Source organism: Aedes albopictus, chromosome 2 (genome assembly GCF_035046485.1).
Source record: "Aedes albopictus strain Foshan chromosome 2, AalbF5, whole genome shotgun sequence".
Classification (NCBI taxonomy): Eukaryota; Metazoa; Arthropoda; class Insecta; order Diptera; family Culicidae; genus Aedes; species Aedes albopictus.
The window spans coordinates 101,807,176-101,822,653 of NC_085137.1; the positions used below are offsets into that span (position 1 = coordinate 101,807,176).

Here is a 15,478-nt window from a genome sequence, read left to right on the forward strand (position 1 = left end):
GCGTGTGTGTGTGTTTGGCACATGCCAAAGCTGTTTAGCTATGGCTACACACTTAGAAATTCTGAAATTTGCACGAAACGGAATCATCAAAGAACGTAAACGTTTTCAACACTGACTCACAAATTGGATTCAATTTTACGCGCATCATGTAAGTGCTGGTTGGTTGCGTTAGATGTCAACCAATTCGTTTCATCAGAAACGTAGAATCAGTATCACGTTTATCAACCAGTTTCTTGCTCGGTGAAATGGCCGAGAGGTATGAGATGTGATTCACGATCAGTGGATCCGGTGGTCGAATCCATGCATGGCATTATTTTACTTTTCTATATTTTATCTGTTAAATCGCGCCTAGTGATTGCTAGACGCAAAGAAAAAATAAGTTATATTTTGGGGTGTCTTGAAAGACGTATATTTACATGTTTCAACCTCTAAATATGTGTTTTCGAAGATGCTCGTATATGTCAGGTTCAGGACACTTGAAATTACATGACATTTTCTAGGTGTGTACGTATAAGTGTGTCGCAAAACTTTTCTAAAATCTAATATGTTCAGGATCCGTTTATTATGTAACGCTAAAAGCGACATTTTTTTTACCAAACCTTCCCCCCCCTTTCCCTCCATAACGCTTTTTTGTATGAATATCCTAAATTTTTTGTATGAGCCGTAACACTCGGCTGTACTTTTCTTTTTGGACGACGCCTAAGGAATTCCTTGTCATCTAATTAATCAAAAACTTGAATAGAGAAATGACAATAAGCACCAAATATTGGAATTAGTCAAACATTGAAAATTTCAGTACACGCGCTACCACTCGCAATACGCAAACTCCCACTCATTTTCAGAACGACTAAAAATTCGATAGAAAATCTGCAGCTCCGGAGTGCATTTTAAACAACCTAATGGCGATACTTGATCACCATGCATCAAGTTTGCTCCCTCGTAAAACAATCATTTTAGTACCGCCACCGTGGCACAGTGGGAAAAAACCGACCCGAAAAGGCACCTAATTATTGCGGCTGATTGCGATCTTTGAAGCCCATCTTTTCCGAATGGAAAAATGCCAAGGAATCGATTGGTGATAGTTTCATTCACCGGAATTGAGTGTAAGTGTCCATTTTGCCCCATTTTCCCCTAAAAAACACTGTTTTTCTGAAATAAATAATGGTTTCAACTGATTGCGGCTAACCAACCAATTTTTTATTGATGCAGAATTGACAGGTGCATTCTATGGAGCATACCTCGATCTATATCTTTGACTGGAAGTGCCCATTTTGCCTTATTTTCCCCTAAAAATACTGTTATTCTGGATTAAAAAAATAGTTTCAACTGATTGCGGCTAACCAACCATTTTTTTCTTGATGTAGAATTTACAGGTGCATTCTATGGGACACACCTAAATTTGTGTCATTGAATGAAAGTGCCCATTTTGCCTCATTTTCCCCTAAGATACTATTTTTCTGAATGAAAAAAAATGGTTTCAACTGATTGCGGTCAACCAACCAATTTTTACCTGATGTAGAATTAATCGGCACATACTTTGCGGTGCATTTCGATATATGTCATTGACTGGAAGTGCCCAGTTTGCCTCATTTTCCCCTAAAAATACGGTTTTTTTCTGAATTAAAAATTAGTATCAACTGATAGCTGCATACCTACCATATTTTTCTTGATGTAGAATTGGCAGGAACATTTCATGAGGCACACCTCGATCCGTGTCAGTGACTGGAAGTGCTCATTTTGCACCATTTTCCCCTAAAAAACTGTTTTTCTGGATTAAAAAATAGTTTTAACTGATTGCGAACACTTTCATTCAATGACACAAATTAAGGTGTGTCCCATAGAATGCACCTGTAAATTCTACATCAAGAAAAAAATGGTTGGTTAGCCGCAATCAGTTGAAACTATTTTTTTAATCCAGAATAACAGTATTTTTAGGGGAAAATGAGGCAAAATGGGCACTTCCAGTCAAAGATATAGATCGAGGTATGCTCCATAGAATGCACCTGTCAATTCTACATCAATAAAAAATTGGTTGGTTAGCCGCAATCAGTTGAAACCATTATTTATTTCAGAAAAACAGTGTTTTTTTAGGGGAAAATGGGGCAAAATGGACACTTACACTCAATTCCGGTGAATGAAACTATCACCAATCGATTCCTTGGCATTTTTCCATTCGAAAAAGATGGGCTTCAAAGATTGCAATCAGCCGCAATAATTAGGTGCCTTTTTGGGTCGGTTTTTTCCCACTGTGGCGTGGGCTGAAAGTGTAATAACTTTGAAAATAATATTTCCAAAGCATCTAGAAAGCAAACCAATCAAACATTTAAAGTTATTCATGTCAGATACTACACATTTTTTCATCTAAAACTGAAACGAATTCACACAGCATTCAACGGTAATCTAAACCCACTTACCCACCCAACTTTCACTTCGCTGTAACGTACTGGCGGGAAATATAAATCGAACAATTGCAAACAAATAACAAACCAATCGAATCGCGATCAAATCCGTTCAGTGTATCAAACCACCCACATTCCGGTAAATGTTTTTTTTTGCATTTTGCTACGGCCAATGTCGTATCGAGAAACGAATAAACTGTGTTTACCTTTATTACATTTATTATGGACTCCAAAAGGAAGAGTGGATTGACTTCGCACAAGCTTTTCCTCAAACATCACAGGCTTCATGGCGGCGAGGTCAATGGTACAACGACCGACGGAACGTGACCGTCGTCGATTGGTTTGAAACAGATTGAAAGAGATTTAATTTTGAATTTGCTCAGCGCCAGTTCGAGTGTTAATTTTGAAACATTCGAAGCAGAGATGAAGAATAAGGGTAAAGCACAGACAAACAGACGTAACACCTTGAACGATTTTCATGGAAATCCATCGCCCAGTTCACACTACCATCACCTGGTGGAAAAGTTGCACGAATCACTGTGTTGTGCAATATCGTCAACAGAAGGCGCTAGTGTGAAACGTCAAACGCATAGAAAAACGATGCGCGCGCCTCTGGTTGTGAAAGCCACAACTATAAAAATTTAAAATGATCGTTAAAAGCGTGGTCTATGGAAATTTCGCAAGTGTTACGTCTGTTTGTCTGTGGGTAAAGGTTTCTAGAATGCCAATCCAGAATTTTATTTGTGGTTTGGCCTTCACAAGGGCATTCGTAACTGGTATAGAAAGAGAAGGACATGTTGCTAGCGTGCGGTAGCTCGAATTTCACGAATTTTCACTAGCATTTAATTTGAACAAACGTCGTGCTAAGAGCATAAAAACTTGGATTTCTTGATGAATTCCTTCAGGGAGACCTTCAGAAATTCATCTAGGTATATCTATAGAAATTTTCCTATCGCAAATTCCTCCATGGATGTATTGCGGAGCTCTGATAGTGATTGCTTCAGGGCTTGTTCCACGACATGCTTCAGGAATTTATCCCATGGGTCCTTCAGAAATTCTTACAGAATTCCTCAAGAAATTTCATTATCCATCATTTTCTACGTGGAACCTTAAGGAATTAATCCAAGGATTTCTTCAATATTTCGTCCAGATATTATAGCAGACAAGGATTCCTACACAATTTTTCCTGAAGGAAAGAATTATTTCAGGGACTTGTTTAGAAATTTCTTCCTGGGATTGCTTCCGAGATTTGTTCAGGAATTTCTCCAGCCATTCCTTCAAAAAATCCTCTAAGGATTTTTGCAGGAGTTCCCCCCTTCAATTGCTCCAGGGATTCTTTTAAGAATGCCTTGAGGAATTTTCCAGCGATTCATGTTGCGATTCCTGCGAGATTCCTTAAGGAACTCCTCCAGAGATTACCTCAATTCTTTCAAGACCTGAATTAATTCAAGAATTCCTCCACGAACTCTTGTTGGGGTTCCTATAGTAATTTCTCAAAGAATTCCTTAAAAAGTAATTCCTCTAGCAATTCCTCCAGCATCCGATCCTGCAATTCCTCTATGAGTTCCTATAGCTATTTTCTGAATGAGTTCTTCCAGCGATTCATCCAATATTTGCTCCAGGGATTTCTCCAGCAAATCTTCTAGGAATCCTTGCAAGGATTCCTCCACGAATCCAGGATTTTTGTAAGGTTTACCCCATGATTTCGTTTGAAATTTCTCAAAAGAGAACTTAAAAAGTTTCCAGGGATACCTTCGGGAATTCCTCTAGCGGTTTCTTCAGAAACCTACCCAGGGATTCTGTGAGGATTTCTTCTAGGAATTTCATTAATACTTCTAATGGTTTCTTCAGAAAAAAATCCAGATACAGTGTCGAAAAAAAACAATATGACCACCAGCCATTTTTCATACAAAATGGCCAAGTTTGACGATGTGATGCTCGGTTTCTTATGAACCAATTTGGCTGAAATTGTGACAGTCGCCATGGAGTTACATGAATTTTGATTTGTATTTAATTGATTGAGTTCTGTTCACTACATCAAAAGCTACAGATATACGAAACGACAAAATAAAAGGACCACTTTCAGATTGCCATCATCAAAGGATATATGAAAGTATCTGATACTTGATGATTGATGAACAAATACTAAAATTAAGGATGCCATTTAAATTTGGGGACATTTTCATTGAATTGACCACATATACTTCTTCTTCTTCTTCTTTATGGCTGTACGTCTCAACTGGGACTTAGCCTGCCTCGCTTCAACTTAGTGTTCTTTGAGCACCTTCACAGTTATTAATTGAAGGGCTTTCTTTGCCTGCCATTGCATGAATTTGTATATTGTGAGGCAAGTACAATGATACTCTATGCCCAGGGAGTCGAGAAAATTTTCCGACCAGAACGGGAATCGAACCCGCCGTCTCCGGATTGGCGATCCATAGCCTTAACCACTAGACTAACTGGAGACCCATATAGACATATAACTATCATAAAAATCTGGTGTTAGAGTTTTGTTGCACCGTATATCTGTAACTTTGGAAGTAATGAACAGAACTCAAACAATTTATTACAAATCAAAATTCCCGAAATTATATGTCGGCTGTTAAAACTTCAGCCAAATCGGTTTACTAGAAACCGAGTACTATATCGTCAAACTTGGCAATTTTGTATAAAATAGGACCGGTGGTTTTATTGTTTTGTCCGACACTGTATACCCTCAGAAAATCATTCGGGTATTTTCAGAGGGACTTGCTCAGGAATTGCTCTAAGGATATCAATGAAAATTCCAGCATGAATAAGTCCAGGAATTTATTCAAGAATTCTTCCAAAAAATCCTACAGTACCCAGGTAACCAATAAGCATTTAAATAAGCCGTATTACTGTTTTATTTCTGCATTCGGCCTGCTTACTGCCGTATCATAGCAGTCCGACTGCTAAACTGCCCTATATTAACAATTCAAATGCTACTTAAAATCTGACAGCAGTTTCGTAGCATTTCAAATGCATTGTATGTTTTGGTCAACAGGTATCATAACTACTTTATTGCCATGAAACTGCTGAGAAAGATGGGTGATGCTAAAACCATAACACATTTCCACTTCCTAATTTACGTGCCACGGCTGTAGAAGCCATCATTATTCGTATGTCCAGTCAATCATAGGTAACAACGAAGAAAATCAATGGGAAAACATGCTTTGATAAATTAATTCCATGGTTGGTTTCCTATGATCGATTTTATTATCAGCACCTGCCGAGCTCGAAGTAACTGCCGCCGGTGTAATACTCATGCCTTAAATAGATCAAAAATCCAACGCGCTTTATCTAATCATCTATAGCTTACCCTGTAGCGCGGTTCAGCACCACACGCTATGTCTGAACCAACAGATTATAAAAATTGAATGTACATCGGGTTTCTTTCCATAAAACATCGGTATTCAAGCTATATTTTCATTTGCAGAAGGTTTCAAAATATTCTATCGGGGAAATTTTGATTTTTCCATCTTTTTGACCGTTTTTCATATAAATTTGCTTGAAATCCTCATTTTCGGTCAATTTCTCTCCCATACAAAATGTATGGAAAATTTTTCACCGATAGAATATTTTAAAACCTTCTGCAAATGAAAATATAGCTTGAATACTGATCTTTTATGGAAAGAATCCCGATGTACATTCAATTTTTATAATCTGCTGGTTCAGACATAGCGTGCACCATCGTCAACCCAAGGATCGAGGGATCATATCTCAATTTGGCCGAAAGCAGTAAAAAAAAACAGCAACAGCACTTCAGGACGTGCCCCAAGCCTCAAAAGTTCCACAGGAGAGTGAAAAGAAAGAAAAGAAAGGGAAGCCGTGAAATGGGCAGGGGAGAAAATATTTGTTTTTATTTTTGACAATCTGGGGGATAGGAGGGTTAAGCATTTAAGCAGCCGTATATTGGACCAAACCCTGCATTTGATTAGCACTAATGGCGCATATACGGCAGATTAGCATTTGAAGACCTGCTGTTAAGGCGCATATAGTGCCGAATTAATGCTATTCTAACTGCTTATTGGTTACCTGGGTAGTTCCACCAGAGATTCATGCAGGATTTCGTCCTGATCTCCATGTTTTCCCCTGAAATGTATCCGGCATTTTCACTAGGGAATTTTTCTACGGATTTTTTTTAAGAAGTTGATTCATTTTCCTGGGAACTTTCACAGAAATTCTTTTAGAAATATCTCAAGTGTTTTTACCCTTCTTACACCCATAAGAAGGGTATAAATACCGCTTGGAAAACCGACTTTCGATCCGAGGCCCGCAGGGCCGAGTCACATATACCAATCAACTCAGCTCGACGAATTGAGCAAATGTCTGTATGTGCGTGTGTGTGTATGTGTGTGTGTATGTGTGTGTGTATGTATGTTACAAAAAAATGTCACTCACGGTTCTCAGCCGTCTGTTGACCGATTTGAGTTCTCTTGGAAGCAAATGAAAGCTACTACATCCTAGTAGAACGCTATTGAATTTTATTTTGATTGGACGTTCGGTTACCGAGATATCTTTCAAAGAGTGCTAGGGAGTAGTACAACTTAATTATTTTAGATATTTTTGACAAAGTGTATCACCATAAATTTCTCAGCCGTCTATCAACCGATTTGGGTTCTTAAGGCCCCAAACGAAAGCTACTACATCCTAGTAGAACGCTATTGAATTTTTTTTGATTGGACGTTCGGTTACCGCGATATCTTTCAAAGAGTGCTAGGGAGTAGTACAACTTAATTATTTTAGATATTTTTGACAAAGTGTATCACCATAAATTTCTCAGCCGTCTATCAACCGAATCGGGTTCTTAAGGCTCGAAACGAAAGCTACTGCACCCTAGAAGAACGCTTTTGAATTTCATTCCGATTGGACATTTTGTAACCGAGATATCTTTCGGGGAGTACTTTGGAGTAATACAACTTAACTTTTTAAGAGGTCTTTGACAAAATGCTTCATAATAAATGAATCAGCCGTGTGTCAATCGATTTGAGTTCTCTCAGCATCAAATGAAAGCTACAGCATCCAAGTAGTATGCTATTAAATTTTATGCCGTTTGGACATTTTGTTTCCGAGATATCTTTCCACGAGTACTAAGGAGTAATGAAATTTACGCTTTTGAGAGATTTTTGATAAAATGTATCATAATACATTTCTCAGCCGTTTGTCAACAGATTTTTTATGATCATATTTGGTTACACAAGTTAGTTATACATAAAAATGCAATTGCATCAAATACATAAAAGCTACTATCTCTTTGTTATATTTGAGCTTAATAAACAGTAGCAAAAATATCACGGAATGTATGTAGGAAAAGCCTTTTTACCCTTCTTACACCCATAAGAAGGGTATAAATACCGCTTGGAAAACCGACTTTCGATCCGAGGCCCGCAGGGCCGAGTCACATATACCAATCAACTCAGCTCGACGAATTGAGCAAATGTCTGTATGTGCGTGTGTGTGTATGTGTGTGTGTATGTGTGTGTGTATGTATGTTACAAAAAAATGTCACTCACGGTTCTCAGCCGTCTGTTGACCGATTTGAGTTCTCTTGGAAGCAAATGAAAGCTACTACATCCTAGTAGAACGCAATTGAATTTTATTTTGATTGGACGTTCGGTTACCGAGATATCTTTCAAAGAGTGCTAGGGAGTAGTACAACTTAATTATTTTAGATATTTTTGACAAAGTGTATCACCATAAATTTCTCAGCCGTCTATCAACCGATTTGGGTTCTTTAGGCCTCAAACGAAAGCTACTGCATCCTAGAAGAACGCTTTTAAATTTCATTCCGATTGGACATTTTGTAACCGAGATATCTTTCGAGGAGTACTTAGGAGTAATAAAATTTACGCTAGTGAGAGATTTTTGATTAAATGTATCATAATAAATTTCTCAGCCGTCTGTCAACCGATTCGGGATCTCTTAGCATCAAATAAAAGCTACAACATCCTCCAAACGTCAAACAAAAGCAGAAACGACGCTAGAACAGTGAGTGATCTATCGACCTATTACCGAAAATTTGAATTAACCGTTAAAAAGGTGATCGATGGGAAGCGAGCGGAGTGTAACGTCTGTTTTTCTGTGCCATAACCATGGGTCCCAAGTACTTTGGATCTAATTTATTCGACTGATAAAGAATATTTGACAAAGTGTATCTCGATGATTTTCTTACCCATGTATTGATAGATTGGCAGTTAACAAGAGATACAATATTCCAGAATATGTAAGCTATTGTTTAAACATTCCATACAAGATTCTAGGAGATTCTGGGTGGCATTTCTGATAGTTGAGCCCATGGTCGATGATTCTATTATGGAAAGCAATCAACTTGATGCCAAATCTACAATATTTTCTAGAAAAACCAAAACTCACAATCATATATACGAATAATACAACAATAATTTTAATACGTGTAAGAAGGGTTCTGTTCACCATAGGTGGATTAATTCAGGTTTTTCTAAGAACCTTAACAGATGCTTCCACGGTGCTTCATTTACCGTTATTATCAAAAAAAATATACCATCAAAACCTGAAACGCCATTCTCTTTCTTCATCATTCCTACACCTCTGGACAAATTTAAAAAAAAATCGTTAGACGAAATTGTGAGTTACGCCCTTTTAAAGGGCCTAACCCCTAAAAAATGAGGGTTTCTATTGAAAAACATCATATTTCATAACAGAAGCATGCTTCTGCCAACAAAATTTGAAACGCCATTCTCTTTCTTTATCATTCCGACACCTCTGGATAAATTTTTAAAATAATCGTTGGACGAAATTTTGAGTTAAAGGGCCTTACCCCTAAAAAAATAGGGGTTTCTATAGAATTCCACCATATTTCATAACAGAAGTATGCTTCAAAGTCCAAAATAATGAACAGTATTATTAATAATGCTACAATTTGATACTATGCACTAATATTGAATGCATTGTGTATAAAAATTAGCCATAACGCCAGTATAAGGGAAGTATTCTTTTACCTGTAGGATACGAACGTTGTTGGCTTTATTTACTATTATAGCCAGAACAATATACAATGAAAAACATGAACGACAGTTCATTTACTTTTTCATTTATACAGTTAATGCACACCCATAAACTGAATTTCAAAAATAATGTTGGTCAAATTCTCCAGTTACACCCATTTGAAGGTCATAAGTACTTATAGTAGAATTATTATGAAACTTAGTTTCATTTAATCACGTTTATTCTTCGGTAAAGTAGTTTAGCAGTTAAATATAGAACTATCATTACAATTGATCATCTCAATCCTTAGTTTTGTATGTTTATTAATTGAAAACAGCATTCAGCAATAAATCCAACGAATGAGATAGGTACATGCCATCGCTTGTTTTGTCTTTAAAAAAGCAATACAAAAAACTTACGTCCCACGCTATGAATGGCAATTGATACAAACATGATTGCTTCCTACATGTTTGAAAATACTTCCCTTATATTAGCGTAATGGCCAATTTGTATACAAACATCAATACAAATAGCCAATATTAGCGCATAGTATCAAATTGTAGCATTATTAATAATACGTTTTATTATTTGGGACTTCAAGGCGTGCTTTTGTTATGAAATATGATGATTTTATATAAAAAAAAACCCTGATTTTTTAGGGGTTTGGCCCTTTAAAAGGTCGTTACTCAGAATTTCGTCTAACGATTATTTTAAAAATTTGTTCAGAAGTGTAGGAAAGATAAAGAAGGAGCATGGCGTTTCAGGTTTTGATGGCAGAAGCATGCTTCTGTTATGAAATATGATGGTATTCTATAAAAACCCCTATTTTTACGGGTAAGGCCCTTTAAAAGGGCGTAACTCAAAATTTCATCTAACGATTATTTTAAAAATTTATCCAGAGGTGTAGGAATGATAAAGAAAGAGAATGGCGTTTCAAATTTTGTTGGCAGAAGCATGCTTCTGTTATGAAATATGATGTTTTTCTATAGAAACCCTCATTTTTTAGGGGTTAGGCCCTTTAAAACGGCGTAACTCAAAATTTCGTCTAACGATTTTTTTTAAAATTTGTCCAGAGGTGTAGGAATGATGAAGAAAGAGAATGGCGTTTCAGGTTTTGATGGTATATTTTTTTGATAATAACGGTAAATGAAGCACCGTGGCTTCTTTAGGCGTTTCTCCAAATACACTTTACCTCTACAGGGTTTTTCCTCAGAAATTCGTCCACAGATTACTTCAGAATACTTTCAGAAAAAAACACTTGTATTTCTACGGGGATTCTACTGAAGATTTCTTCAGAAATGCTTTCAGAAATTGATTCTGGGAGTCCATGTGAAACGCCTTTAACCTTCTTCGTGCATTAGCTCAGGCTCATCCCGCATGCATACCACACGCTCAGGTGAGATTTGAACTCACGACCCTTATTCGCTAGACAAGACAACTAAGCTACCGAGCCAATTAATGACCCGGCAACTTAGTTGTCATAAGGTTCAATTCTAATCTCATCAAACAGTTTCAAACAATAAACAAATCGCTTTCGCTCTTCGTACATATGTACAACAGAGATGGTTATATTTGCGGTTTAGGGGAAGATGATATAGATCGATGAGATTAGAATTGAACCTTATGACAACTAAGTTGCCGGGTCATTAATTGGCTCGGTAGCTTAGTTGGTAAAGCACTTGTCTAGCGAATAAGGGTCGTGAGTTCAAATCTCACCTGAGCTGTGGATTTTTTCCCAATTTAACCAATAATTTACCCATCTGTACATATTAGACTGGGTCAACAAAGTCGATTTTTCGGAACCAGGCTTTTTCGATTCATTTTAGCGTCCGAAGCATCCGTGCAAAATTTGGGAGCGATTGGTTGCTTCCCCGTATTCCGCATTGCGATTGAATTTTGTATGGAATTTAGTATGGGAAAACGTGCTTTTTCGGCATATCCTAGGCTATACTTTAACGTCATTAGTTACATGGTATTAGACAAAAGAATTCAACTTATGAGTAAAATGCAAAAAAGTACGTTTTCCCATACTAACTTCCATACAAATTTCAATCGCAATGCGGAATACGGGGACACAACCAATCGCTCCCAAATTTTGCACAGTTGTTTTGGACGTTAATATACATTGAAAATGCTTTGTTCTGGGTTGATACGATCAAATTTTAAGTTTCCCCATACAACGTTGACCCACTCTAGTACATATGTACGTTCAGTTATTTGAAATTCATAAACTTAATTGAAAATCATGGTCGCCTAATTTTCCGGAAAACTCCAGTGGAAAACAAATATTTTCCGCAGCCACCAACTACTTTGAAAAATCATAACTCAAGAACAAAGCATCGTAGACATACTTTTTTTGTGAAATCATAAGCAAATTTTCACGAAAACAAAAAAAAAAACAAAATAAAAATTGTTTTCCACAAAATTTTCCACTGTTGAGGAAAATCGGTTGGAAAAGTCGGAAAACTGTTTTCGAAGTCCAGAAAAATTAAAAAAAGTTTTTTTTTAAAGGAAAATTTCTTTTCGGCTCATATAGCACATCTGGACAATTTCCACAAAATCGGTCATAGCTCAGGAACGGAGAAAAACTGCATCTTAAAAATTTTACAGGATATCTATATCTATATATAAATATATATATATATATATATATATATATATATATATATATATATATATATATATATATATATATATATATATATATATATATATATATATATATATATATATATATATATATATATATATATATATATATATATATATATATATATGTATATATATATACAGGGCGTTAGGTTCCTGAGTGCAAACTTTTTAAAGGGTGATAGAGGACCATAAATGGTGAAAAAAATTGTTCTACGCATATGGTCAAATCTCAACCGTTACGTAGTTATTGAACTTCCCATGTTTTTGACTCTTGTTGCCTTAACTGGCTATAACTTTAAAAAAGTCAAACTTAGGGGCTGTCCATTAATTACGTAAGGGAATTTTTGCGATTTTCCGACACCCCCTCCCCCCCTTGTAAGAATTTTTGTATGAGTTCCCAAAAAATTTTGTATGGCGCGTAAGATTTTTCAAACCCCCCTGGACAGCCCCTTATCGCAATTTTTTGGTTCTTTTTCGAAAGATTATTGAATTTTCAATCACATGGCTTCTTTGAATCGATTGGCTTGATTAAATAACTAAGTTTTCTAGAGCAAATATCCTAAAAGTAGTGTGTTTTAATTTGTTTAGGTCAATTATCTATGAAACATGCGTAATAAAATAAATATCTTTTTTCGACAAAGTTTTGGCCCCTGTTTCACTCTACAATTTGTTCTTTGACATCAAACTTCTATCTCTTATCGTTTTCTTGTAATTTCAATTTAAACATCGCATTTCAGATCATAAATTTGCAACTGTCAAGGTAAGCACTTTTTTGCGCACTGTGCCGCACATTTAAATCGAAATTTCAAGAAAACAATAAGAGCTAGAAGTTTGGTGTCAGAGAACGAATTTTAATTTATTACGCATGTTTCAAAGATAATTGATAAAAACAAATTAAAACACACTACTTTTGAGCTATTTGCTCTAGAAAACTTAGTTATTTAACACAACCAATCGATTCAAAGAAGTCATTAGATAGAAAATTCAATAATCTTTCGAATAAAGGTAAAAAAACTGCGATAAGTTTGGCCATTTTAAAGTTATAGCCAGTTAAGGCAATAATAATCAAAAATATGGAAAGTTCAATAACTACGTAACGGTTGAGATTTGACCATATACGTAGAACAATTTTTTTCGCCATTTATGGTCTACTATCATCCTTTAAAAAGTTTGCTCTCACTTACCTAACACCCTGTATATATATATAAATGAATGAAAGATCTGTCTTTCTGTCTGTCTGTCTAATCGTTATGGATTCGGAAACTACTGGACCGATTGATGAGAAATTTTGTATGTGGGTGCTGTCGGGGCCGGGGAAGGTTCTTAGCTTGGTGTGAGACCCCTCCGGTCTTTGGAACGGGGGGCTCCCATACACATACCTTTGCGGGGGACGTCCCTATGGAGCTGTATGTCAAAAAACACAGTAGGCAGGCAGTACGACGTTTGCCGGGACAGCTAGTAGCTTATAAAATTTCCTTAAAAAAATATTTTTTTTGTTTGTTTTTTTTTCCGGATTTCGAAAATAGTTATTCTGACTTTTTGAATCGACTTTCCTCTACAATGAAAAAAAATGTGGAAAACAATTTTTATTTAGTATTTTTTTTTAATTGATGAGAAAATTTGCTTAAAATTTTCACAAAAAAAAAATGTGTCTACGATGTTTCGTTCTTGAGTTATGATTTTTCAAAGTGGGTGGTGTCTGTGGAAAATTATTGTTTTCCACTGGAGTTTTCCGGAAAATTAGGCGACCCTGATTTTTTTCAATTTGGTTTTTGTTCATATATATATGAACCCTACCTGTGAAAAAAAATCTCATCCAATTCTGAGAACCTTCGTACCAATTTGATCGATAATAAAAAAATCCCCCATACCATAAGATACCATTCGAAAGAATGTCCTAAAAGCAAAAGAAACGAATAAATCAAAGAAAAATTGTAGCAGTTGCATTTTGCACATAGTTTGTAATCTGTTTATTCTTAAGTTTGAGTTTCCCTTTACTCATAATGATGAGCTTCGCCCGAGGCGAGTAATTAAAATTCAGCGAGAAATAATGCACATTTAGGTAATTTCACTATTACATGACATATAATGTAAAATTACATTCCCATCGTGTAAATTTCCGCCAACCATTGCGTAAACCATCATAGACCGGTTACGTGACTATTAGCGGAAATTAACACGACTGTAACCAGGCCCGGATTAAGGATTGTGGGGGCCCGGGGCCCGAGTGGATGTGGAGGCCCCTCGAAGAGATGAACTAAAATGTTTTTCCTTATTTTCGAACAGCACTTGAGCAATATGAAAAATAAAGCTTATGTTAGCAACCAAAAAAGGGTTTTGTGGGGGCCTCTAAAATGTGGGGGCCCGGGGCCCGGGACCCCGCCCCCCTTTGATCCGGCCCTGACTGTAACGTGCAATAACTCTATCATTCCCTTTATGTGCATGATTGCTCGCTGAATTTTACATCAATATTTTTGCTGTGCGGCTATCGACATTTGAGAATATCGTGTAGCTGAATGTGTATAAAAGCCAAACTGTGAGTCGAGTCTGCGGCATAAAGCGACCTTATGAAATTCATTCCAATTGTTATGAATTGTTTAAAGGCCATTGCATAACTTAGACCTTATTATAATCATAAGGTTTATTTGGCTGAGTGTATTAATGAGGTCATAGCCATCGCTAAAACAGAAGACGAATTTCGCCACTTTGCATACTTAGTTTCTTCAATATTTATCTAGACTGTCTTTTGAAAAGGGCTTAACTTTTAATATCGATTTTTTTTTTCAAATGTGTTTAATAAAAAATGACTACTCCTACAAGAAAGTGTTGTATGGATGATTATCACTAAATACGTCAAGTGTCAAGAAAAAATATTGAAAAAAATCCAAGTTTAGCCCTACACTGAAAAAAAAAAACGTTTTAAAAATTCAAGTCGATTTACAAAAAAAATGTCCCTGTCAAACGTCCATACACCACAGGATGGGGACTTTTAAGGAACACAAAGTTTTTCTAACAAAAACTATTTCATGCCCAAATCATTTTTTTTCAGTGTCTTTTGTTATTAGAAACTAAACCAGTGAAGGTCGTATTCATCTCAGAATCCAATGAAACACAATTTGTTAGGAGATTTTGTCATTTTTATTTTCAACACATTTGAAAAAAAAACGGTAAAAAAGTTTAGCCCTTTTCAAAAGATGGTCTAGATAAGTTTTGAAGAAACTAAATATGCAAAGTGGCTTGCTTATCTTGTCAAGATCTACACACCTAGAAAATTTCATTTTAATCTGAGAGGGTGCTGCCAACATTTGTATGCATTGGCGCGAGATCCGTCAGAAACGGGTTGAAAAAACTGTTTCCTTTTTTTTTCAACTTTCGCTAGACAGTGTCAATCTATTATGTAACGCCTACAAGATATGCAACCAAGCGAACTGTGCCGCTTCTCC

At 36.2% G+C, this 15,478-nt stretch overlaps 1 protein-coding gene across 4 annotated transcripts in view; it reads right to left on the bottom strand.

Moving 5' to 3' along the window:
- The window catches only part of LOC109419738 (trissin receptor), a 326,442-nt gene that overhangs the window by 9,743 nt on the left and 301,221 nt on the right, over window positions 1–15,478 (bottom strand). The window lies entirely within an intron of this gene.